This window comes from Mauremys reevesii, linkage group 6 (assembly GCF_016161935.1).
Source record: "Mauremys reevesii isolate NIE-2019 linkage group 6, ASM1616193v1, whole genome shotgun sequence".
Taxonomy (NCBI): domain Eukaryota; kingdom Metazoa; phylum Chordata; order Testudines; family Geoemydidae; genus Mauremys; species Mauremys reevesii.
The window spans coordinates 11,326,108-11,353,390 of NC_052628.1; the positions used below are offsets into that span (position 1 = coordinate 11,326,108).

At 42.9% G+C, this 27,283-nt stretch overlaps 1 long non-coding RNA gene across 1 annotated transcript; it reads left to right on the forward strand.

Annotated features, from left to right (window-relative positions):
- Positions 1-1,066: 1,066 nt before the first annotated feature.
- On the forward strand, positions 1,067-16,376 carry LOC120408505. Its single transcript, XR_005600738.1, has 4 exons — positions 1,067-1,202; positions 2,189-2,218; positions 13,401-13,516; positions 14,351-16,376. It is a non-coding gene; the product is annotated as an uncharacterized LOC120408505 (long non-coding RNA).
- Positions 16,377-27,283: the final 10,907 nt, after the last annotated feature.

The following is a 27,283-nucleotide window of genomic DNA, read 5'->3' on the forward strand; positions in this document are numbered from 1 at the left end:
GTCCTCAGTTACACGGGCAAGGGAACTGAGGGGAAGCCAGGGCCACCCCAACCTTCATGCTCTCCTGTGTGAACACAAAGAGGCTCAGGGTGTGTGTACATCCTGATGGACACGGTTATCAAAAAGAATCTTGTGTAACACAAGAAATGTGCATGCTTACCTATGGTGGGATCCACCCTGACTACAACATCTCAAAGAACCACAGTTATTCTAGGGTAAATAGCTGTACTGGTTAGTTTGTTTTTTGTTTGGGGGTATTGTGTGTTTCCAGAACTGATAGAGCTGGACAGGGTGACTCCTGGATGGGCCAGAATCATGCAGAAATTGGATGTAGCAGTCATTAGGCATCATTAGCTGTTTGAAGCTATTCAGGTTGTTTCCATTGTGGGCAAGGAACCTGGCAGGACACACCTAGAACCACTCTCAGAGTGGAACCAGCGGGAACCCAGCAGGAGATATAGTAGTTTATAAATTAGGGGGAGTAGGAGCCAATCTGAAACTCAACTGTGGGGAAGCACAAGGCCCAGAAATCTCAAGTGGAAGGGTTACATTCCAGGGACTCTGCCAGTGTGTTGTATTTAAACTGAAGGCTCCCTGACCCCACTGCAGAAGAAGAAGAGGATTAGAATTGCTGCAGGCTGCCTACGTTGTAGACTGTCCTTGAAAATATTCAGGAAGAGTTTGAAGTAGACTTTGTGATAAGCATTTAAGGAGCTAGTGAGCCTTATGGAAGGTTTGGACAGCATTCCCTATATAGACAGAGCAGGGTAAATCCTCCCAGAAAAGAGCCATAGGGGACCATATGCATAGTTACATGTTGCATTTGAATTGGTGGTAGTAACAAGTACTAAAACTTGGGGTTTGGGGGGGGGAATCCCCTGAAAGTGTTAAATTTAGAAAGTTGTTCCTGGCAATATTCAGAATGATTTCACTGGGGCTGTCTGCCCCCACTTGCGTGGGTCCTAGGGCTGAGCAACCAATCAGAGCTGCTGCAGGCACAGAGCTCTACCCCTCCCCCAGCCCTCACCAAACTATTCTCACAGGTGGGGAGGAGGGAGTGAAAGAACCCAGTAGCTCAGGGGGGAGCTCCTCTTATCCTGCCTGGGAAAAGCCTCTGGAGCTGCCGCCAGCCAGCCAGGAAGGGGCAGTGGAGATCCTGCTTCAGCCCCACGTGGGGGTGAAGAGGCTCAGAAGGAGCACAGGTGAGGCTGGAAGACTGACCTTGTGGGGTTGGGGAGAGGCTGGGCTGGGGCCAGGCAGATGATGGGGTGAGAGCTCCTGCAGCAGGGGCCAGAATCCATTTCCCCAATAAACATGGGAGAGTGGGCAACACTAATTGTCATACAGAGTGGGAATGGGCCAGGGGGGTTCTAAAAGCCACAAGACAAAGCATCTCCTCTGCCTATATAGTCTTTTGAACAAACTCATGATTATTGGGCTGCGATGTTATCTGATCATTGTTGCAACCACTGTTATATAATGGCAGCGAATCTTGTACAAAATGTGGCATGTAAGATGTCTAGGGAAAGCTTATAATTGTTGAATAAGATTATGCTATCTGTATGCATGTATCCGTTTTGTATTTGAAGTTATGAGTATTGGCTCTATACCTAGATTTCAAATGTTTGCTCCTGGGGTACCGCCCACAAGGTAGCTAGTCAGCACAGTTTGGAGGGACTATTCAAATTAATTGGCTCATCAAGAAACACTGAACTGACAATGGACCATGGGAGACGCTCATCTACACTGAATGGACCGTTCTGTAAAGGTGCTGTTTGAGGTATAGGTAATGGCTTCTACTGTGTCCAAACCTTCATGCATGGACATGTGACTTGCTCATGTGACTCCAAACACTATCTTGTCACCTGTAATTTTCCACTAGCTGTGCTGAAGGCTTTGTTTGAAACAATGGGTTCCCTCCACATGGCAGAAGATATAAAAGGCCCTGGAAACCCCTCCATTTTGCCTCTATCCTGCTCCAGGGCTATAAAATTGTATTAATGGAAGTATTCTAACCGAGGCATTGAGGACTTTCCAATGATTTGGTAGCAGTCAGACTTGACTTTTAAGCCAGCAGTTTATTCCATCACTGCTACAAGCCTGAACCAAGAACTTTGCATTATTGTATGTATTTGATTCTTTTAACCAATTTTAACTGACTTTTTTTTATAAATCATTTATCTTTTAGATTCCAAAGGATTGGCAGCATGATTTTTGGGTAAGATCTAAGTTGTATTTTGACCTGGGTGTGTGGCTGGCCCTTTGGGATCAGAAGTCTGGTTGTAAAGATCCACTCCTCTCTAAATCCAGTGGTTTTTGGTGGTGACATAAGAATTGAGATGCCCAAGGAAACTCCTTCTATGACTTCTTGTTAGTTTTGGGTTGTTTGCCCTGTTTCTCAACAGTTTGTCCTGAGTTTAGCATTCTCAGTTGTGACCCAAGAAGGCACTGTTACATGGGGGCCTGACTAATGATTTTTGATCTCTTGAGGATGCAATACTAGGTATGATCTCAGTGGTGGGGGGGGCGAGAGCCAGGAGCAGGTTTTTTGGTTGCTGGCTGAGTTGGGCAGTGTTATGTCATCAAGGCACGGAGTTTTTGTGTAGGCTTTTTTCATTATTTACTTCTTTAGATGTAAACATCAATTTAATTATTGTAAATGTGACAGATCTCTAGATACAGATCAGACATTTGGGTCTGTAAACCTTTTCCTCCTCTTTGCTGTTTCATTACTGAGCTGATTATCCCACTGTGACTCCACTCATGTTTAAATCCCATGCTGATTTTTTTGGGGGGGCGGGAAGGGTGGTAGAGATTGCTGAATTGACTCCTTTTGTGGCCTCCTCACACTTACATGGGGCGGTGGCCAGGAAGTAGAATCAGCACAGTGCATGTCATTGACTTGGAAAAAAAAAAACCACCCACTCAGGGCCTGATCCTTCAGTTGCATCCCTGGCCATGTAATCTATTTGACAGGCTCATCTGATGTTTTCTTCTAACACAGAAGTTAGCAGGTACGAACTGACATTTGTTGGCAGAAAGTGCTTTGCAACTCTTTGTACAGTTTCAGAATATGTTCTATTAATTCTATAATTCTATAGAACAGAATTTAGCTTTAATGGGACACAAGCAGACATTCAGGGAAAACATACCTTTCTCCCCACACTCGTAGGCAGAATTCCTTCTTATACAAACTCATCTTATAATTTGCATTACAGCCCCTTCCCATAAGGCTCTGCCAGGATCAAGACTCTAGTATACAGGACATTATATATACACACATAGAGACAGTGCCTGCCTCAAAGAGCTGGCTGGTAAATATGACACATGACAAGCAGCTGGGAGCAGGAAGGCTAGCTGAGGGATTAGGGTGCTAGGTGGGGGCTTTGGAATCCTGAGTTTCCTGCTCTCCCCAGACCAAATCAGTTAGCTTCTCTAAGCCTCAGTTCCCCATCAGTGAAGTAGGGCAGTGCTATTTTCCCCATCTTACCAGGTGTGTTGTGAGGAGAAATACATTAAAAGCTTGAAGGGTTCAGATACTGTGGTAAAAGGGGCCATATAAGTACCTGATACATTTAGAGAGGTAAACAATCAGTGAATGGGAGAGGGAAAGGCACAGGAACCCATGCTTATATACACTAAGCATGTGAACAGCTATCAGTGGTTCTCAAACTATTGTTCCGATGACCCCTTTCACATAGCAAGCCTCTAAGTGCGACCCCCCCCATATAAATTAAAAATACTTTTTTATATTTAACATGATTATAAATGCTGGAGCAAAGCAGGGTTCGCAACCCCCCCATGTAATAGCCTCGTGACCCCCTGAGGGGTCATGACACCTAGTTTGAGAACCACTGACATAAATAAATAAAATAGACATTGCCCAGTCTGGTCAGCTGTTTCCAACTGCCAGTTTGCCGCTGGCCTCACTTTAGAGTGGACCTTGAGGGCGGATTTGAAGGAGGAGAGTAGTGGCTTGAGGGATGGATTAGTTTTGGAGAGGGTGTTCCATGCCAAAGGGGCAGCATGGAAGGAAGCCTGGAGTCACATGGGAAGAAGGGGGCAAATGAGCACTCAGGGATGGCATTGCTGGCAAAGCAGAGGAGGCAGGGGCAGCCAAGTAAGATGAGAGAATGGATCTGCAGGGAGGAAAAACTGTGACAGGCAAAAATTGGATTTGATGCAGTGAAGAATGGGGAATGAGCAAAAGCTGTGACAAGCGTGGCCAGAACAATTGGCCAGGAAATGGATTTTTGCAGGAGCACCAATTGGGGCAAGGTGTGTGCTAGGAAGGTCAAACAGCTAGAGGCTGAAATAGTCAAGATGGGAGATGATGAGGTCTTGGATGAGTGTTGTAGTGGTGTGAACTGAGTGAAGAGATTGGAACTGAGCTGTGCCATGGAGGAAGAAGTGTCATTGTTGGAACATGGTCTGGAGCAAGAGAGACAATGCAGCCAAAGATGACCCGCTGGTTACAGGCCTGATGCGAGTGAGACATAGGATGGGATTGTACACAGAGGTAGAGAGAAATGGAAGCCGGGAGGGGTGGGGGAAGGGCAAGAAGAAGAATTCAGTTTTGACCATGTTAAGCTTATATTGACAGCAAGATGAGAGAAGTTGTTGGGGAGACAGATTAGAGATGAAGAATTAGACTGAACCACCAGCGTTAGCTGTCACTAGTTAAAATCAAACTAACTGTAGAGTTGGGATTTTTCATGAGAGCAAGTGTGCTGCATAGGGTGACCAGATGTCCTGATTTTTATAGGGACAGTCCTGATATTTGGGGCTTTGTCTTATATAGGTGCCTATTAGCCCCTACCCCTTTCCCGATTTTTTTTTTTTCACATTTGCTGTCTGGTCACCCTAAGTGTGCATGATGCTAGGCTGCTTAGAATTACAGAAGACCCTCTTGTTTCTACACTTCTCCTTTCCAGGAACGTTGTATTGTATCGTAGATGAGTGTGTGTTTTTTTTTCTTGTTTGCTTTCCACACAAAAAACAATGGCGTTTCTTTTCTTTATCAACTGCAGGCATTTGATTACTTACTTTCTTTTCTGATATACTGAATTATTTTTAGCTTCAATGGCTGGTTGTTGTTGGGGTTTTTTTCCAATATGCTATTAAAATAATATGCAGAAAATCCCTTGAGGGTTAATGGCTACCTAATCCACTCCAATGGAGAGGTAGACAGTGTGCTGTTGGTTATTAACTAGGGCTGTCAATCACAGTTAACTCATGCAAATAACTCAAATATTTATCACAATTTAAAAAATTAACCAATCACAATTTTAATTGCACTGTTAAACAATAGAATACCAATTGAAATGTATTAAATGTTTTGAAATTTTTAGTACATTTTCATATATATAGTATGTGTTGTAATTGTAGTAATACACTTTGATTTCAAATATTTGCACTGTAAAAGATAAGCAAAAGAAATATTTTTCAATTCATCTCATACAAGTACTGTAGTGCACTTTCACAAGTGCAACTTACAAATGTGCATTTCTTTTTGTTACATAACTGCACTCAGCAACAAAATGATAAACTCCAGAGCCTACAAGTCCATTCAGTCCTACTTCTTGTTCAACCAATCACTAAAACAAACAAGTTTGTTTACATTTACAGGAGATAATGCTACCCTCTTTGTAATTACAATGTCACCAGAAAGTGAGAACAGGCATTTGCATGGCACTTTTGTAGCCAGCATTGCAAGTTAATTATATCTGAGATATACTAAACATGGCCAGCATTCCAGAGGACATGCTTCCATGCTGATGAAGCTTGTTTAAAAAATAATGCATTAATTAAATTTGTGACTGAACTCCTTGGGGGAGAATTGTATGTCCCCAGCTCTGTTTTACCCACATTCTGCCATATATTTCATGGAATAGCAGTCTCAGATGATAATTCAGCACATGTTCTTAAAATGAACACTTTCACTGCAGATTTCACAAAACACAGAAGGTAGTGGTGTGAGATTTCTACAGATAGCTACTCCACTCGACCCAAGGTTTAAGAATTTGAAGTGCCTTCCAAAATCCGAGGGATGAGGTGTGGAGCATGCTTTCAGAAGCTGTAAAAGAACAACACTCTGAGGCGGAAACTACAGAACCCGAACCACCAAAAAAGAAAATCACCCTTCTGCTGGTGGCATCTGACTCAGATAATGAAAATGAACATGTCGGTTGTTACCAGCTTTGCCATTCCTTTGGGGTACGCTCACTTATTGGGGTTAGTCTTTGGAGAGGGCGGGGGGGTCTTCTGTAATTCTGTCAGTGTACTGCTTGTGCGCTCATACGGAGCTCTACATCTCCCTTCTGCAAGTTCCCTCCCATTGGAGCTATTCTGCAGGACCTCATTTCCCTAAGGGCTGGGTTCTTCCAGCCCCAGAATCAGACAAACACACACTAACAGAGCGTGTCTGAGAGGACTGGGTTACTTAGCACTCAAAAGCTGACCCCATATGTCTGTGGACTCAGTAGGCTGGGTCAAGCAGGACTTCCAAGCTGCCACCCTCATAGAACCCAAGTTCAGCATGTTCCTATCCCCACTTTCACATTACAATTTTTCTGGTAATTGCTCATCAAGTGGGTTAACGCCACATGATTTTTTTGGGTGCTGCAGGGATCTTTAGCTTAGGGATGAGGAGCTTTGCTGCAGAGAGAGAAAGTGAAGGGACCAGCTTAACCATGAAAGTTATTTATTACCAGGTAATAACCATACAAAGGAAGCCAAGCAAACAAAACAGTTATAATATTAAATCTAACTTAAATTTGATTACAAAAGTCAGATTTAGAAAACTATAACTGATCACACAAGTCAGGGTCAGAAGGCTATACCTAGAGAGAGAGCTGGGTTCTCACCACTCCGTGATGCTTGAATTGATCAGGATTCTCAGGTGGTGGTGGTAGCTGAGGGTCTGCAGTGCTGGAGACAGGCAGAGCCCCCAGCATGATCAGTCAGGAGAAAATGAAGTTCCAATGGAACTTGTGCAGATTTTGGATCCAGGCATCAGAGCACTTACTTGAGCGTGGGAGGGGCTTTTATAGGGACAGAAGAGTGGGTCAAGGAGGAACACTAGATTTATTTATGGGTAAACTGATGCTCAAGGTTCTTTGGTTCAGGCTAGACAGAAGGAGCTGATCGTTCCTGGCTATGGGCGGTGTTCCCTCAACGGAGCTCACAATGCAATTAGGCAGCTTCAGTATTTTGGATACCAATAGAGGATTTATTACTAGAATTGGTCTGATAACTACTGATCTGGGTGGGTGCAGGTGTGGGTTCATTAACAGCTGGAGCAGAGATTCCCCCATCATGCAGTGCTTCCCTGCTTTTCTGGTCCCAGCGTTCCGTGCGGTTCTTGCCTTGGAATCTCTATTCTCCCTTCTGTGTGCTAATGGAGGTGTGTCCCTGTCCCATCTTCAATGCAAATGAGGCTAGGGGAGTTTCCTTAATCCTGTCACCCTTGTCCGGAGGGGTTTAGGTGGGTTGTCCACTGCCTTTTCATTGCTTTTTCTATATCTTTCTTCTGATCGGCTTTGGTTTAAGCAGAGGCTGGGAGGGAGAAAGTCTTTTGTGAGTCAGACAGGTTGGGTACTGCACCCTGGTTCCCCAAGAACACAAAGCTGATAGGTAACACGGCCTGCACTGTATTGGATTGTCAGAACCCATCATCAGCATGGATGCATGTCCCCTGGAATGGTGGTTGAAGCATGAAGGGACATATGAATCTTTAGTGCATCTGGCATGTAAATATCTTGCAAAACCGGCTACAAGAGTGCCATGAGAACACCTGTTCTCACTTTTAGATGACACTGTAAACAAGAAGTGGGCAGCATTCTCTCCTGCAAATGTAAACAAACTTGTTTGTCTTAGCAATTGGCTGAACAAGAAGTAGGACTGAGTGGACTTGCAGGCTCTACAATTTTACATTGCATTAAAAAATAAAACAGGTACATAATTCTACATTTGTAAGTTCAACTTTCATGATAAAGAGATTGCACTACAGTTCTTGTATTAGATTAATTGAAAAATACTATTTCTTTTGGTTTTTTACAGTGCAAATGCTTGTAATCAAAAATAAATATAAAGTGATCGCTGTACACTTTGTAATCTGTGTTGTAATTGAAATCTATATATTTGAAAATGTAGAAAACATCAAAAATATTTAAATATATTCATTTAACAGCACGATTAATCATGAATTTTTTTAATCGCTTGACAGCCCTATTAAGAACACTTTTCACAACTTTTAAAGTGTCACTCTTGAAGTGTCAAGTCAGAGTGCCATAGCTCTCAACAAACGGGCAGTTTAAGATCCCCCTCCAGGTGATGGAGAGCAATGCAGTACTGCAAGCTCCTGAGTCATTTTTTTTACACTGAAAAAACTAAAATCTAGTGTGCCGCTTTCTGATGAGATTCATCCAAAGCAAACCACGCCTGCCTGCCCCACCAGTCAACATTTAATAGGGGAAATCAGCTATTCACAGAAACCAGCATACACTGAGCTGGATTCACTGCAGGTTGCCTGCAATCAGAGCCATACAGGGGAAGATGGAGCTGGAGCTCCAACCCAGAAAGCAAGAGTCCATCTGGACAGGGGTAAGGGCAAAGGACCTATAAAATTCAGCACCACTTCTCAGGCAGCCGCAAGCAGAGAGTGCCAGCTGTTAGTCATAGCTGCTCTCTCCTGACACAATCTCTTGGAGAGAGAAGCGGCAGTAGGTGGGTGCCTTGCCCTTTTTTTTAATATATAAAGTCATAGACACTGTTTTCTGGAGAAAATAGCAACATTGTATCCTTGGCCAAATTCAATATAAATTGATGCAATGACACATACAGATTTTCTGCAGTCATATTCATCTCACACACACAGTTTTCCAGAGACACATTGCAAATATTTTTGCGGGGGCAGCTTTCAAGCCTAGTAAGAGAAAGGGGGCAGGCAGCCTCAAGGTAATCATGCAATCTGTGAGCTGCAGTAAGCCATGAGAGATGGAGGCGGGGTCTGTGCTCAATGTTGAAATTTGGATTGATGCATAAAGATCACCACCAATGAACAAACATTCTGACCCAATGGAAGTAACTATAGTGGATGGCCAGTTGGTCCCAGGGAAATGGACACATGATTTAATGTCCACTTGATATTAAGGCATGTGATTCCACTTCTCAGTGGGATTCTTTATGAATTAACAGACTCGTCAGTATGTCTTTGAGCTGCTCACTTGATGCTGTTCCGACAGAAATGAGTAACAGAAATAATCTGATGTTCAGATGTAAGAGAATGTTAACTTCTGTGATGCCTATGGAAACATTATTTCACAAGCCCCGCTTGTCCAGTGATTCTATTGAGTTTAATGGATTTTCTGGTGATCCCTCCTGATAACTCGTGATATTCTGTTTCATAATCCACAACACGGGCAATTTATTAGTATCGTTATTATCATTAGTATCACTATTATTTACTGAGCCATGTTAGTGTGTATAAACACAGAAAATGGCCCTCAAAGGGTTTCATGATAGGAGAGCCTATATAATCCAGACACAAAATAGACCAGGGATGAGAAGGTCTGGTCCCCGAGTGCTGCTGAGAGTTCTTCTAAATAGCTAGAGATGATTGGGAGTTTCATTGCTGTTCAAAAGTAAGGAGTTGAGACATTTTCCCATGCACAGGATTAAACTGATACCCACTGAAGTAAATGACAAAAAGGTCGATTGATTTCAGTGAGAGCAGGCATGTATCCCAAGTGGTGAGCACTGGAAGGACCTGTCTTGCAGGGCATGTTGTCATATGGGCGCACACATACAAATGATGATGGGTGCCGTATAAATGCCTAGACAGACAGGTTTGATTAGATATGCTGGGTATTTTTAACTTTCCTCTGCAGACTTAAGCAAGGTCCATCAGTTGGTCACATCCCACATAATCAGCTTCCATAGGATGACACCCCTGGGGACAGATGCAGGTATTGGTCAGGGCCACCCAGAGGATTCAGGGGGCCTGGGGCAAAGCAGTTTCGGGGGGGCCCTTCCATTAAAAAGAAAGTTGCAATACTATAGAATACTGTATTCTCATGGGGGTGCCCCTGCAGGGCCTGGGGCAAATTGCCCCACTTGCGCCCCCCGCCCCGGGCGGCCCTGGTATTGGTCTACTTTGGTTCTATCAGTTTGAATTACTTCTGCCTGCAATACCAATGCAAGACCTAGAAGCATCAACCAACAAACTACATGTTGCATATGGAGCTAATGTAAGTAGAATTTACCTGGGCTACTTTTTGTGGCTGGTTCAGCATTTCTCTGACCACAACAATAAATATTCATAGCTGTGATTTAAACAAAAGGTGGCAGCCTCTGTGTTTATTTAGATTTAATGGTCCATTTATTGTGTCTCATTCTCCTAGTCAGAGATAATTATTTTTTAATTAATCTTACATAAACAATCTATATCCTTTGTGGAACTGGCTATTTAAAAAAGCATTTATCATGGCAAATGCGCATATGCCAAACTGCAAATCACACACTGTCTGCTTATTTAGCTATAGCAACCTTACGTTAATTTTGCATGTTGGTTATTTGTTAGCTGCATCAGGAAAAGGAGGAGAAGGGGGCATAAGGTATCAATTCTACATTGTTGTTTCCTTATAGGAAAGGCCAGGAAAAAGGGTCTGGCAATGGACCTTGACATCAGTAATGCACAAATTCATCATTTATCAGCTCCCTAGGTAATTTAGCTTCAACTACAATGAACAATCTCAGCATTGACAAATGGTCTTACTATGTTCCCCCAACAAAAGTAGTTTTGTAAGAGGCTTGGCCTGATGGAACTATGTGTTCTTACGTAATAACTGGACGTCCCAGGCAAGCCTTTATAATTAATTGCCACTATTACCACTTTTCAGCTATTGCTTCAATTAGAAACATAACTAGGTGCAAGTGGTGGTCTCAGCGCAGTAAAAACTAGAGAGATGGGAAAAATCTGTTCTAGCAGAGTATGCAGATAGTTTGTCCTTCTGCCAGCAGAAGATCATGCTCTCTTCAGTGTATTCTCCGTTGCTTTGTTTAGTCTAGTTATAAATTATGCTACAGAGGGGGGGCTCCCAGAACTTTCCTTGGGAAAATATTCTACAGTCTCAAGCAGGGGTTTTCAACCTTTTTTCATTTGAGGACCCCTAAAAAATTTCAACTGGAGTTGCAAGCCCCTCTGGAAATCTTAGACACAGTCTGCACATCCCTGGGTTCTGCAGACCACAGGTTGGCCATTTGGTCTAAAAGCCTCCAACCAGACAAAGGCATAAAATATCCAATGAATGGAAACTGAAGCTAGACAAATTCAGACTTAAAAATCATTAAGGGTCAAACGAGCTCCTCAGCCAGCTATTTTAAAACTCTTGCCTGTAAGTTATCTGAACCCCTGGATTTTAAAAATGTCTAAATCCAGTAGTTTCTGTTTAACATCCTCCTGAGATACTAGTGGAATTGCAATAGTGTTATGATATGACTCCATCATCTGATTTTTTTTCCCCCACATACAGAACAGAAATATTTATAGAACACTTCCACCTTTTCTGCCATATTGATGATTCTACTATTTCCATCTAATAATGGACCAATACCATCATCCGGATTCTTTTAGTTTTGAATATATTTTTAAAAACTCCCTTTTTTTAATAATCCTTAACTCTGCTGGCAGTCCTTTAGGTACAGATGCTCATGACTTGATCCCATAGTAACGTACAGGCAGAATAAAGACCAGACCAGTAAAAAATATACATGGTGCTTTAACAGGGCCAATTTCACAAAGATGAGCCAAATCAGCTAGGAGGAAGAATTTGATCGGAAAAACTGTGACTGGTAATTGGGAATTATTGAATCATAGTAATATACATCTAGAAGGGACCTCAAGAAGCTATCGAGTCCAGGCCCCCTCACCCCTATGCTGAGGCAAGACCAAGTAAATGTAGTTGACTATAGCCCTTGGAAGCTGATTCCAGCACTTTACTACCCTCATTGTTAGAAAGTCTTCCCTAAGCGTTAACCTAAATCTCCCTTGCTTTGGATTGGCCCATTACTTCTTGTCCTAGCCTCATTGGACATGGAAAACTATTGCTGTCTTCTTTATAACAGTCTTCAAATACATTAAGGGCTGTTATCAGGCCCCCTTCACTCTCCTCCCCTTCCCACACACTCAGTCTCCTTTTCTCAATACAAGTGCAGTTTTTTAACCTTTCCTCCTAGGTCAGGTTTTCTAAATATTTTATCATTTTTGTTATAGACTCATAGACTTTAAGGTCAGACGGGACCATTATGATCATCTACTCTGACCTGAACATTGCAGACCACAGAACCTCACCCACCCTCTCCTGAAATAGACTCCTAACCTCTGGCTGAGTTACTGAAGTCCTCAAATCACAGTTAAAGGACTTCAAGTTACAGAGAATTCACCATTTACACTAGTTTAAGACAGCAAGTGACCCATGCTTCAGAGGAAGGTGAAAAACCCAGAAGGTCTCTGCCAATCTGATTCTGAGGAAAATTCCTTCCTGACCGCAAATATGGCGATCAGTCAGAACCAGAGAATGTGAGCAAGACCCACAAGGCAGATACCTGGGAAGGAATTATCTGTAGTCACTCAGAGCCCTCCCCATCTAGTGTCCTGTCAACCACGGTTGGGAGTTTTTGCTATTGGCAGTTGCCGTTGGAGCCGCATGCCATTGTAGGCAGTCCCATCATACCATCTCCTTAATAAACTTATCAAAAAGACAAAAACACTGAATCACCCCAGGGTGAACACTTTTCATGAAATGATCACTCCATATCTGACCTCTCAGTCCTCATCCTCAGAGGAAACCTGCACACCTTCAAAAGATGAACCTGCGATCTTAATTTTTTAGACACTAAAAATCATGGACTGAATAAAGATGCCTGATTTATTAGAACGATCTATAACCCACTAACCATCCTTTGTCCTGCTGAGGTGCTAACTGTCCCCTTCCCCTTAACTGATCTCTTACAATATCTCTTAAATCCTTTTGCTAAATACTCTTCTCCACCTTGCATTTAGCTGTGTCACTGAGTACCTTTCCCAGACTTCAAGAAGAGCTCTGTGTAAGCTCAAAAATTCTTTCACCAATAGAAGTTAGTTCAATAAAAGATATTTCTTCACCCACTTTATCTCTGTAAGATAGATGTTAACAGCAACCCAATTAAAGCTGGGCTGGAAAATGGCCTGAAGTATGAATATAATATAGTTTAGATTATGCATGCAAAATTGCTGATAGATTGTGATATTGTCAAAGCTTCTCACAAAGTCCATTTAAAAACAGTCATTAATTCAAGCAGATTACACTGATTTTGTGCAAACCACTTGCTTGCCACTGACTTGAGATTTTTTTGCTCAGGTTCAGTGATCCTCAGCCTGTGGATCCCAAGTTGTACCATAGCTACAGATGGGGAGCTCTTCTCTCGATTTGAGCAAGATTTCTGTGCGCTGTAGCGATTGCCTTGAGGAAACAAGGTAATTTAAAACAAAACCACAAAAAGACAGACCAAGGTGCACATAGTGGCTCTCATGGGTACCAGCGAGTCATGTTGATTTATCTGGACTTCTTGAAAATGAAGCAGTCCCAGAAAGCCTGGATATCTCTGAATACAGACCCTGATTCAGCCATCCATCTGTATCCAGCAAAGCATTTAAGCACATGGTTAACTGCTTTGCCAAGCAGGGATGGACTTAAGCGCCTGCTTAAATGCTTCACTGAATTGGAGGCACAATGAGGAGGTTTGGTATTGGCCTCGCAAGCCCTAAGCCATGCACTGGAGTGGCTGTGTGGGACACAGGTGTTTTTGAAAGCATTTCATGAGAAGGATAGAAAACACTTCCCTCTCATCATGAGCCACCTGAGGCAGGTTTGCAAACCCACGTGGAAGAAGTTTGCGCTGCTGATTCCCATGTCGTGCCTGTTCTGGGGCTAGAGGCCTTCAAGCACCAGAGCTGTCACTCCAGCACTTTGCAGCAGCATTAAATTCACACTTTAAAAAAAGAAGACAGTAGTAAGGGATTAGCACGTAGTGATTTCCAGTTTCCCCCTCCTCCTTTCCCCATTGGTATTCCTCCCCCATAATTTCAATGCTGCTGCCTTCTAGCAATGCCTCCTGTGAGATTCTCGGTCTACTCTGGCTCTTCACAATTTTAGCAGCAGCGGCCTTTCCCATCGGTAAAAGTAATGAAATGCCACCCACTGCATGAAAATTGCAGACAATTTCTGGTGACATTGATCAGCTGTGCGCTCCCAAGAGCGATTTCCTGTAATATTTCTGTTTCTTTTGTGCACTCAAAACATCTTGAAAGGATATAATCATCACCATTGTACAGAGCTGTCAGGATGAAGCTGGAATTTATGGTGTTGGAGTTTCTTGGCGAAGATGAGGATGGAGAAAGATCTCCTGGGTCATCTATGAGGCACTCAAATAGTATCATGATGGGGCCCATGTAAACAGGTAGACAGAGATCTCTAGCGCAGTCGTTTCCAACCAATGCTAGTCCAGGGTCTTGTTGCACTAGATCGCCCCTCACTTTCTCAATTATGAGTTTCTTTGCGGGGCACTGTTGTAGCACCTTTCCTTGCTGGGCAAGTTCACATTGCTGAAGAAGTCTTGAAACTTGGGGTTTCTTGTTGTGTGAAGCCAAGCACTTCACAAGTGGTGTTCATAATGTTTGGTTGGCTTTTGCATGTATTCTAAGAGCTCCTTTGACATACGGGTGATTTGTTGGTGGCTTTTTTTTCTTTCATTTTGCTCGTTCAGCGATGTTTGTAAGCCATCTCTGAGTTGGGTATGGGAAAGCAATGGGGAGTTGTTTCAAACAGAAATGAAAAAAAGGTGCTTTTGCTTCAGAAAGGCTTGAGAAGAGAAGTCCTATTTCTCAGAGCCCTGTCTAATTAAAATAAAAATGCCAATGATCAGAATCTTGTGCCGTGGGGAAGTTGCAACTACACCCAGAGACTGCGTATCTATTGCCTTTACAAGAGAGAGTGTTCTGTGTTAAGGTGGGACATTAAAGTCAGCTCCTGCTGTGCAGAAAACAGGCTGAATCAAGCCAGGCATATGGGCTCACTAATCTGGTTTGTACTATTTCTCTCTCCACCCTAGTACACGACCTTTAGAAACTTGGACTGATATCCTATAGGACTAAAATGCCAACACAATTTTTGAGCAAAATTTAGAATTCTTTTAGGGACAGCAGTAAGAGTATCATTATACTAAGATACAGTACCCACTCATTTCATTGTGTATTTCAATGTTTACGTGAATGTATTGCTCATGAAAAGTGCCAGACTACAGCTTTGGACATCGAAGTCTTTTATTTATCCATATCCAGGCCAGGTCCTCAGCTGGATTTTGGCTTCAGTAGACCTTTGCCAATTTGCAGATCACAAGCATCTGTCCCACCAAGTACTGTTTGGAAAGCATCAGTACAAATTTCCCCACGTTGCTCTGCTAATATGCTTCAACCCTTCTTTTAGCAGTAAGTGCGTAACTTGGTCCCCATGGCCCAATCAATCCTTTGTTCCCCTTCTAAGGAATCAATTAGTACCTACTTTTCAGGTGTAGGTCTCACTGTAGTTCCCAGTGGACAAATGCTATCCACTTATTACACCCAGGGGCCACCAGTCACTAGATGGTATCCAGTTTCAGTCACTCCTGAGCCGGGCTGGATTTGAACAGCAGCAATCCCATCACTCTAAATCCCATTCCGAATCCCCACTTCTTTCCAGTTCCCCAAAAGATTTCTTTTAAATAAGTTATCTGGGGGGGAAGAGGGAAATAATGATTTAAAGGGGCAAATAGAAGGAAGTTTTCTTTGTCAATGTGTGGTTCACTTTTTATCTCCAAGTGAAAAGTCCAGCTTTGATTCTCTAGAGTGAATCTAGGCCCCATTGAAGTAAAAGGAAAGACTCTCATTGCCTTCAGTTGAGCCAGGATTTCACCCCTAATTCGAATGATATATCATCCTTTTCTTTTGCTTCTGGGAAGGAAAAAAATAATAATTCAGCCATCCAGCTTTTTTCAGACCTAGCAGTTCAGGAGGGCAAAAGCGAGGGTTGCAATCTGAGGGCAAACTGCCTTTTTAGAGACATCCCAACTTGAATACAAAGCCGGGAGATGAAATCCTCTGTGAAATGAAAGAGCTGCACCCGCTGATGGGCCAAAATGAGACACCATCTAGGAGGATAAAAGAAAACAACAACAAAAAACTTTCCTCTCCAGCCTGGCCTCCCGCTGAGAAACTGAGATAGTGAGAGAACCGCTTCCCTGAAATATACCGGTTTTGCTGTAATACGATAATGCTGGGGCAGCAGAGTGTAAAGAAATGACCGAGCTGTTTGTTCATTTGTTTGTCTTATTTTTTTCAGAGAGGAAAATACACATTTTGCTCACATTAGATAATGAGCCTGAATTGTTTATGGAGTAAACCGGAGAAATATGCCCTAAAATAAATGGTTTTTAATCTTTCTCCGTGTTCTGGGTACACTAGGTGCTAAATCTGGAAGCTTCCATTTACTTTGATGTTGCTTTTGGATCACTTTTATCTTTTTTTAAAAAAGAAAACTATATATCCTTTAAAAGACCCTGAGGCTAAGGAGCCAAAACCCCTGCTGGTGTAAATTGGCTCAGCTCCACTGACTTCAATTTACACTAGTGGGGAATTTGGTCCATTATGTCTGAGCTGGATATTAAATACACTACTGGCTTCAGGATTCTGCAAGCGGCTGCTTATAAAAGTTTCAGCAGGCTTCAGAAATTCATCTGGGTGCACCTAGGGAGGGAAGCAAGTGGAATTTTTGTCTGTGTTTTACTGACAGCTCTGGATTTTGAAGTCTTGTGTTCATCTAGAGAACAGATACCATACAATCAGTGGCAGGGCAAGTTTCCCTAATGGTGGCCTGCCCTTCTGTCTTGACCTTGACTTGTACCCAAAGCGGGGAAGAGGATCATATAATATTAGGGTTGGAAGGGACCTCAGTAGGTCAGCTAGTCCAACCCCCTGCTCAAAGCAGGACCAATCCCCAACTAAATCATCCCAACCAGGGCTTTCTCAAGCCTGACCTTAAAAACTTCCAAGGAAGGAGATTCCACCACCTCCCTAAGTAACCCATTCCAGTGCTTCACCACCCTCCTAATGAGAGAGTTTTTCCTATATCCAACCTAAACCTCCCCCACTGCATCTTGAGACAATTGCTTCTTGTTCTGTCATCAGGTACCACTGAGAACAGCCTAGCTCCATCCTTTTTGGAACCCCCTTTCAGGTAGTTGAAAGCAGCTATCAAATCCCCCCTCATTCTTCTCTTCTGCAGACTAAACAATCCCAGTTCCCTCAGCCTCTCCTCCTAAATCATGTGCTCCAGCCCCCTAATCATTTTTGTTGCCCTCTGCTGGACTCTTTCCAATTTCTCCACCTCCTTCTTGTAGTGTGGGGCCCAAAACTGGACACAGTACTCCAAATGAGGCCTCACCAGTGCTGAGTAGAGGGGAATGATCACGTCCCTAGATCTGCTGGCAATGCCCCTACTTATAGAGCCCAAAATGCCGTTAGCCTTCTTGGCAACAAGGGCACACTGTCGACTCATATCCAGCTTCTCATCCACTGTAACCCCTAGGTCCTTTTCTGCAGAACTGCTACCTAGCCAATCGGTCCCTAGTCTGTAACAGTGAATGGGATTCTTCCGTCCTAAGTGCAGGACTCTGCACTTGTCCTTGTTGAACCTCATCAGGTTTCTTTTGGCCCAATCCTCTAATTTGTCTAGGTCCCTCTGTATCGTATCCCTGCCCTCCAGTGTATCTACCACTCCTCCCAGTTTAGTGTCATCTGCAAACTTGCTAAGGGTGCAGTCAACGCCATCCTCCAGATCATTAATGAAGATATTGAACTAAACTGGCCCCAGGATCGACCCTTGGGGCACTCCGCTTATTACCAGCTGCCAACTTGACATGGAGCCATTGATCACTACCCATTGAGCCTGACGATGTAGCCAGCTTTCTATCCACCTTATAGTCCATTCATCCAGCCCATACTTCTTTAACTTGCTGTCAAGAATACTGTGGGAGACTGTATCAAAAGCTTTGCTAAAGTCAAGGAATAACACATCCACTGCTTCCCCCTCATCCACAGACCCAGTTATCTCCTCATAGAAGGCAATTAGGTTAGTCAGGCATGACTTGCCCTTAGTGAATCCATGCCGACTGTTCCTGATCAGGATAGCTGTCTCCATGCTCATTCATTCCTGGTAGCAAGTGCCTTGATTTGAACACCTGTCCAGTAAGAATTGGACTAACACAATCAAACTCATTTCACATAGGCTGCCCAGCAGCCATCCAGCCCAGATTAGCAGCACTCATGGGCTATCACCATAACTGCTGCGAATCTGTACTGGATTTGAGGTAACAGTCTGGAGACATTTCCCAATCCCTGATGTGGTATTAATCATTTGAGTTCTGTATAACTGAACAGGTGACTGTCTCAGCTTTTGCTGGGGAACTTCAAGGAGGTCTCAGGGATGTTTATTGCTAACATACACCCTAATTGAAGGAGAATATTAATTAAGCATTGCAGTTAAATAGTTAACAAAAATATAGTCTTAATCTGATTTAACAATCACTTCCCCTCTTATCTGCTAAACTTTTATTCTTTCATTCTTTTGTAATGATGTAATTTCACTAGATTGCCAGTTAGTCTGAGCTGCATAATATAGTCCTCTATGTGAACATAATGGTCCCTTCTGGCCTTTAAATCTATGAATCATCACACTCTTCAGGCATAGACAGGACCTGAATGTGTAATATTGAAAACAAACAGGAAGGGGTGGGAAAGGCGGGAAGAGAAAGAGAGGAAAAACCTTTATATATCACTAAAAGTAAGACAAAATCCACCCCACCTCCAGGTTACCTTCAGTTATGGCTTGTGACCTTCATCTAACTGAAAACCACTTACAAAATATGCATAGGCGATGGGGTAACTTAACTTTGGGAAAGAGCACATGGTTGGTTTTCATGAATCAAACCAATCATCTGACTGTAAAGAGATGATGTCAGTGCAAAATGGTAAGCATTCCGCATCACTTGCTAATCATGTAAGTATAACTGCCTCAGAAGATGGATGAGTTTAAAGCTCTCATCCTAAGTAGCATCTGTGTGCCTCACAAACCACCCACATCACCCATGCTTGTATAGTTCTTAGTCTGTGCTCATGCAAGGCCCCAGCTTATACTGGGAAAGGTAAGTGGAAACGCTTGCATTACAGCTGGCTCTATCTAGTTGTATTAGGCTCTGATTTCATAAGCCCTGCATTCACTCAGCAAAGCCTTCCTGGGAATACTTCTTAAACACCCTACCCACTCTGTAGAGGCTGATGGATCATGTGGCTGAAGCCTGAAAAGCCGTCGTCCTTTGTCCACATAAAGTCTGCTCTGAAAATCTTTTCTCAATGCCCTGAAAATGAAAAGAAAGATATTTCAAGTGTTTGTATTTCTTAAGTACACCTCTACCTCGATATAACGCTGTCCTCGGGAGCCAAAAAATCTTACCACGTTATAGGTGAAACGACGTTATATCGAACTTGCTTTGATCTGCTAAAGTGTGCAGCGCTCCGTCTCCCCCTCCCCCCCAAGGACTGCTTTACCGCGTTATATCCGAATTTGTGTTATATCAGGTCACGTTATATCGGGATAGAGGTGTATCTGATATTAGTTTTCTGTACCTGTATTTTTCCAAAGGAGGCTATGAGTGGCAGGCTGCCCTTGTCTCCCAAAGGCAAAATGATATAGTGGCAGCCGGTTTTGAGATGTCACTCAGAGACTAAGTAACTGCAAATGGCCTCAGAGGTAAGGAAAAGCCTCAGTCTTGTTTCTTTTTATGCCAAATTGGTTGCGTTCTCATAGTTTAATAATAGAAATATAGGGCTGGAAGGGTCCTTGAGGAGTCATCAAGTCCAGCCCTCTGAGCTGAGACAGGACCAAGTAAACCTAGAGCATCCATGACAGATGTCTGTCCAACCTGCTGTCTTTAAAAGCTTCCACTGATGGGGGATTCCATAACCTCCCTTGGAAGATTATTCCAGAATTTAACTACCCTTTCAGTTAGAAACATCTAACCTAAATCTGCCCTGCTGCAGATTAAGCCCATTACCTCTTGTTCCATCTTCAGGTGACAAAGAGGCCATTTGCAAACATTCTCTTTTTAACAGCCCTCCACACATCTGAAAACTGCTCAGTCCACTGGCACTGTGGTTCACAACTGCCTTCCTCTACATCATGGATTCAGAAGCATCATGAGCTCATCAAATCAGTCCTCAGCAATGTAAGGGGCCAGATCGTCAACTGGTGTAAATCGGTATAGCTTCATGGATGTTAACGGAGCTTTGCCATTTTACGCTAGCTGGGGATCTTGCCTTGTACAGTTTATGCTTGTCACAGAACCTGCCATGACTGCATCATGAAAGGCCTGTTCTTGTACTCCTGATGGAGGCAGAACTCTCAGTGGAATAATGAGTGCTGTGTTTGATTAAAGAGTATGGGATGGAGCCCTTTGCTGTGGAAAGGGACTGGGGAAAATCTCCAGGTTTTCAGCAAGTAAATAGGGAAGGAAGGAAAAGAACATATTCAAACCTCCTGTCAGAATGTTCTTGACATTGTTTACAAACTGCAGGCATCTTTTACTGCGAGTTTCATCCCCCAGAGATGACACTGGCGGGACCTGAAAGTGTCAGACTAGATGTTTGGAAAATGTGCTGGCTGCTTCAGGACACTGATTTATATTCAATCTGATCCTTTCCAGAAAACTGGCCCCTCTGAACAGAAGAACGCTAAAGCTACCACAACAAAAATATGTGTCATTGTCACTAAGCTAAAGGAAATGTGATGAGAACTCACTGTCACTCCAGGAACTTTTGATGTGGCTTCAGCTGCGGTGGAGAGCTAACTCCATAATACCTCCCCTCAGGCCATGCAAAAATAGGTTACCACAAAAAGTAATAATATCATCGTGTCTTTTGGTTAAGAGTCAGATAGGCTTGAATTTGATTTGACTAATATATATTACATAGCATAGAAGAAAGAGATAAGTGAGCCCCAGAGCACAGCCAAACCTTTCTCTCTGTTCCCATACCCTGCAGGCCAACACTGAGGTGAAGCTGCTGAGAGCATTTGAGTTGGCCTACTTTGCTTCAGAAACCCTATACACAGCTATTATCACAATATGGGCTCAGTCCTCCCCTGTGCCCAGTCAGGCCTGCGTTCAGCAGAGGGAAGTTGCTAATGGGGCTGTTTGTGGCTTCCCAATCCCGATGCCAGTTCCAACTCTTCCCTGATATATTTAGAGAATCTGGCCCAAAGTGTGGCCTGAGGGACATACATAGGAGTAATGGGGAGGAACATAAGCAAAGTCAAATTTAGCATGCATGCCAGGATCTTTCCTGCTTTGTGGTGAGATCTCCTAAACAGTGGGAACACACTTCACCATGCAAAGTACATTAAAAACTGCATAGTTTCTTTTGGCCAACTTCCTACAATCAAAACATCGTTAAGGTTGCAATTATATTTCAATGAAATCTAGCAAACCTTTAAAAACAAACAAATAAACAAACAAAAAACAACAGCCCTAACAACACACTTCCTCAATTAATATCATTCTTTATTTAATGTTTACATTGTGATAGCACTTCGACACCAACCAGGACAGAGGCCGGAGCTCCACTGGGCTAGGTGTGGTACAAACGTGAATGGCAGTCTCTGCCTCAAATAGCTCCCAGTTTAAAAGACAAGTCATAACGGGGGCTGGGAGTGGGAGGGAAGTGGAATGAGAAAAATATCAAGAAGTGAACTAGCCAATCAGGGGCATTAATCACAATGTACTATCTGCCTGGCTTTTACCAGGCTATAGTTTACGGTGCGCGTTACACAACAGGTAAATTCTGAAGGAAGATATGATGCTGGCTTTATGGAGTTTTGGATTTTTCCCTGAGTTTGTGCACTTTGGAGACTAAATAACCTCAACAATCCTGAAATACTAGTTTAGAAAGGCATTTAGCCAATCCCCATAGCCACATAACCACCGATCATTATCACTCCAATCAATACACTGTACCACCCACCTGATGTCCTAGCCTTGGAAAGTAAAATTCAGGAGGACTAATTTCATTGTCAGTACCCCGATGTCTGGTATGTTATCCATGTATTTATTTGTACACTATAGTGAGCTATATCATAGTTACGTTGTAATGTTCTGACTTGCACTTACACTGGCATGCAGGGAGGGAAGAGTGTATAAGATTTTTTCCCCTTTCTTTCATGGACTTCAGCCAGGTGCAGAGGCTGCTCTGACCTTAGTCCTTTGGCAGTAAACAGCATCCCAAATGGGATGGATGCAGGGCAAAGGCTCAGTCCCCCTTCCACAAGCTGACCGGCCACAGAATATCCCCCCAAATGCAGGATTGGCATCACAGTGTCTACAGATTTTTCTAAAGGATACAGGCAGTGTTTCCGCTCCCAAGACCTCTGGGTCTTAGAACACCTGCAGAGGGCTAAGGACGTGGTCGCAGAGGACTTGTGCCTCCAGACTGGCCCTGAGGCCCCTGGGCTTCCCTTTTATCATAAGCTGCACAAGTCCATGGGAGCTGATCAATCAAGTACTGTATAGACAGTAGCTGTCTCTATCTTAAAGCAGAGGCTCCATGGTACAGAAGGATGCCTTGTAAATGTTAGATAGTGGTGTAAGTCTCTGGCTACATTCAGGACCTCTCCCTTGAGTCACATCAGGGCGTTTGTACTCGATGATTGCACTTCTTGTGCACTACCTCCATTTTAAGGCTTCATACTGTTGATGTGGAGATCACTTACCCCCAATATCTCTCACTCCTTCCTTTCATACGTCACCTTAATGCTTCTGTATTTTCCTCTCCCCTCTTGGGCCCATGTTTACATGGAAATATATTCACTGCTTCCCTTTGCTTTTCTATTACAACCCCTCTACTGTGTTGTGCTAAAGAGGGGGTGGCAGTAAAGGAGGCTGGTTTCAGTAGGTTTTTACTGTGTTTTCAATGTGGTTCCATTTATCGTGCTAAACACTTGGCAGTCTTAGTCATGCCGTGTCTCACAAAGGCGCTTTCAAATGAGCGCGCACACAGAGAGCTGCAGTCAGTTTTTCTCCCCGAGTATGATATGGAGGAGGTCATGAAAGCTTTGTTTTCTTAGCTGGCAGTTAATCTTTCCAAACTTGGCCCCCTTTCTGAAATTAACTCATCGAATAATGGACAGGCTCCATTAAAGTGATGGAGATAGAAACTCTGCCCGTGTCTGACTAAGTGAGAAAACCATGCCAGTAACAGATCCAAAGAACACACTTGAGCTGTGCCAAAGGATCTGTGGTAAAGAGGGCCAAGAATCTTCTCCTATTTGCTTCCATGAATTGATATTCTCTTTTGCATTCCGGGCACCCACATTTTTTTACTTATGAAACTGGTTCTGCATTTCCTGGTTGAATAGAGAGAAAAATCATTGGCAAACTTTTATGGCCACTTCTAACTACAATTTCCATCAGCTATCTTGAAACCCTCTTTGGTTTACCTTTTCCATACATTTTTGTGATCAAAGTCTCTGGACAGGGAGTCACGTAAATCTAGGTTCAATTCACAGCCATGCCACCTACTTTCTGTGTGACCTCGGACACTTAATCTAGCTCTGCCTCAATTCCCCATCTCTAAAGCAAGAATAACCCTTCCCTTTCTCACAGAGGTGTTGGGAAGATAAATTCACTAATGTTTGTGAGTAAACATTATTATTTGCCTATTGCTATCACGAGGCTCATATATGCAAAACATAAAACTTAGGCCATGCCTCTGATTTGTTTAATTTTGGAGGGAAATTTGATTTGTGATTAAGCAAAACTCTCTTTAGGTGGAAGCAGAGCAGTTTTTGTAAAGGTTAGGGCTGAGGTTCTCAAACTTTTTCATAACACAATATCCTTTTTCTTTTAAGGATTAGCTCACTCCCCTCTCACCAGGATCTCCCTGAAACTCCCTACCCTTTACTGACCTGAGAAAGGAAAGGTGGACATGACAGCTGTTGGTGAACCTAAGTTTCAGCATCCCATTAGGGAACAAAAATAATAGCACATGAGTTTGAATAACTACAAATTTCAAAATTCAGATACTTTTGCTTGTTGCATATTGTTAGGTTTACGGTAAAGCTAAACTTTTCTATACACCAGTGGAGAATAGGCATAGCGTGCCCCTCCTCCAACATGACCCTTTCATGACACCCTGCAGGTTCAAGGCCTTGAACTAGTACACTAGCACCAACAGGTGATGTTATCTACTGGCCATTTGCACCAGTTTCTGGTCCTTTTGCATCTCCTAATGGTGCAAAGAGGCTGGATGTCAAAAGAGAATCTGTCCCAGTGTTTGTAAAGAGTTGTGCTGTTATATATGTGCTAACTATTTAAATACTTATTACATTTGACATATTGTTCTACCCACGTGTAAGAATTGCATATATTTTCTTGGGCCAAAATGGAAGGGCTCTGTCTTGAATAATGTAAATGTGAATCACAATAAATTTTTGCCCCTATGCTGCATGTTCACCCATCATTTAAAAATAACTATTTTTTGAATAGTGGAACTTACGAGCCTGTTCTTAAACATGTTAATAGCCACATTTCCATGATATTCATAATTCATGCCATGGAAATGGCCTGGAGAAACAGAAGCTGCCTGGCTCATCGGATCTTGCTGCATAACATAAGCTCTTAGGCTACTGTTGTTGAAAGTGGAATGGTTGGCTCCACTTTCTTTTGCAGCTGCAGCCCAAGGCAAAACAACAATACAAGTGCCAAACTCTATGTTCTTGGAGTGTTTTTTTTTTTTAAGTAAACTCAATTCAGCTTTGGCATCTAAGGGGACCACACATTAAAATGATAATCCTAGTATTGTAATGAGATGGGTTAGATATGTGCCATCATTACCATCCTCGTGATCAGAATGGATTTCTGTTGTAACAGGTTTTTGAAATGAGATACAAACTCATCTTAAATGCCTGAAGCCTCACTACCCTTTGGGGTGATCCTCCTATATCTCTCAAACGTATCAGGGATGGGGATGGTCAGTATGTGGCAGAAGACCATTAAAGAGCAGGTATGTATTATGGACCTGATCCAAAGCCCATTGAAATCAATGGGAATCATTCAATTGACTTCGACAGTTGTAGGATCAGGCTTTCTAAGAGTATGTAACCACTGCAATAAAAATCTGCTGCTGGCCCATGTCAGCTGATTCAGGCTTGGGCTGTGGGGCTATAACATTTCAGTGTAGATGTTCAGGCTTGGGCTGGAGCCTGCTCTTAGAGTCCCAAAGCCCAGGCTCCAGCCCAAACCTGACCATCTACACACAGTTTTATAGCCCTGCAGCTCAAGCCCCATGAGCCCGTGTCAGGTGACATAGGCCAGCTGTGGGTGTTTTATTGCCGTGCACACTTACCGTAAGAGGTTGTACTGGTGATTTAGCAGGGATACACAAGCGGGCAGAATTAACTCTGTTATCCTGCACAAATGGCAAGTGAAGTAACTACATTTTGTTTGTCCTCTACATTTCCCCCACATGAGCAGTTGTGTAAGTTACTCTTCATTTCTCTTCCGTTCCTTCTGGAATGTTGCTTTTAAACAGTTGCTGGTTCAGTGGCGAATTTACTAATCCTGGTTTACAATCTGTAAAGAGTTTTGGGATAGCTTCCCATGAAAACAATGTCACTTTTACTTTTCATTATTATTCAGTGATGCCTGTAGAAGCCATTATTCTGCTAGACCACTGCAACCATTTGAATAGTATTTCGGGGCTGATGTGGCTATTCAGTAAACTAGCCATGGATAAAATTAGGCAGGAAATTTAGAAGAAGGTTTCTAACCACCGGGGGAGTGAGATTTGGGAAAAGCCTTGCCATACGAGTAGTGGGGGCCTATAACCTAGCTAGCTAAAGTGGAACTTGATAAATTCATGAGCCAGGTTATGTGATGGGTTGCCTGCAATAGTGCGGGCTGGACTTGATGACCCACGAGGTCCCTTTCAGTCCTATGTTCCTAATTTGTTAAAGGTGCTGAGGCTGTAAGGCACTGAAGAGGAACTTCTTAATCCTGCTTTTATTATGCCAATTTAGCCACTGTACCTTTCTTATCCAATGCAAGCTACTGTTTTGGATGGGAGTCAGCTTCAGACACAGCTCCTCTTCAGACAATTAGATGTCAGTAGGATATCTAGCATCTAGTTACTGGTGACTTCAGGCCCCTCAATGCACCCCCGTTGCTACATTGTGAGCACACACTATTCCTTTTGATGTAGTAGATGTGGCAAACTCTGACATCTATCATCTTGGTTAAAGGCCATCTCAAGCACCATAAAAAGATGTTGCTTAGAGCCTGCCAACTGGAAGTTGAAGCTGGTTGATGCTGGTGCCAAAGTCTATTTACATCTGCCCTGTGTAATGTAAGTTCTATGAAGTGGGTGCTAGTTTATGGAGCATGATTGGGGCTAATAAATTGAAACACCCTTATTCTCTGAAGTATTTTACCCTTCCAGCTATTCCAGCAGCCATACAGTTCTGCCATAGTACAAAGTATTACTTCTTGAGCAATGGTGCACAGATCTCTGAGAGGGCTTCTCTTTCAAGTGGGAGATAGGATGAGCTGCTCGTCTGCCTCCATTGCCCCGTCCTCTTCAGCCAGTGGCAAAGAGGTTAAATTGTGTAACGTCTAATCCAGTGATGTGTAATACACCACCATATGTGTCTCTTACTCTAGCTTTGTCTTTCTCCTCTTTCTCTTGCATGCCTCAGCTGTTTCTCGTAGTACATTAGAGAGTTGCTGTCTTTATTAGTCACCAATAATGCATTAATACATTCCTTCTCCTATTACCTCGGACACTAATTTGGTGGAATTGGATCCTGGCAGCACATTGATGTTGTTAAGGTTAATGACCCAGAGATTTACAAGAGAAGTCACATTAGAAGTCAAATTGATTGTAATAATTGTTTCACTGAGCAGTGTCAACATTAAGTACGGTATGTTGTGCCATGCTATTGTAGAGAGGCCTCTTGGCTGTTACTGCGCTGTGATATACTAAATGTGCCCTTTAAAATAAAAATCTCACTTTGAAACAGTACTTTTAGGCTTCCATACACAGATAAATGTGGACAAATTAATGGACAAAGATGCACAAATAAATGGGAGATTGTTTCTGGTTACT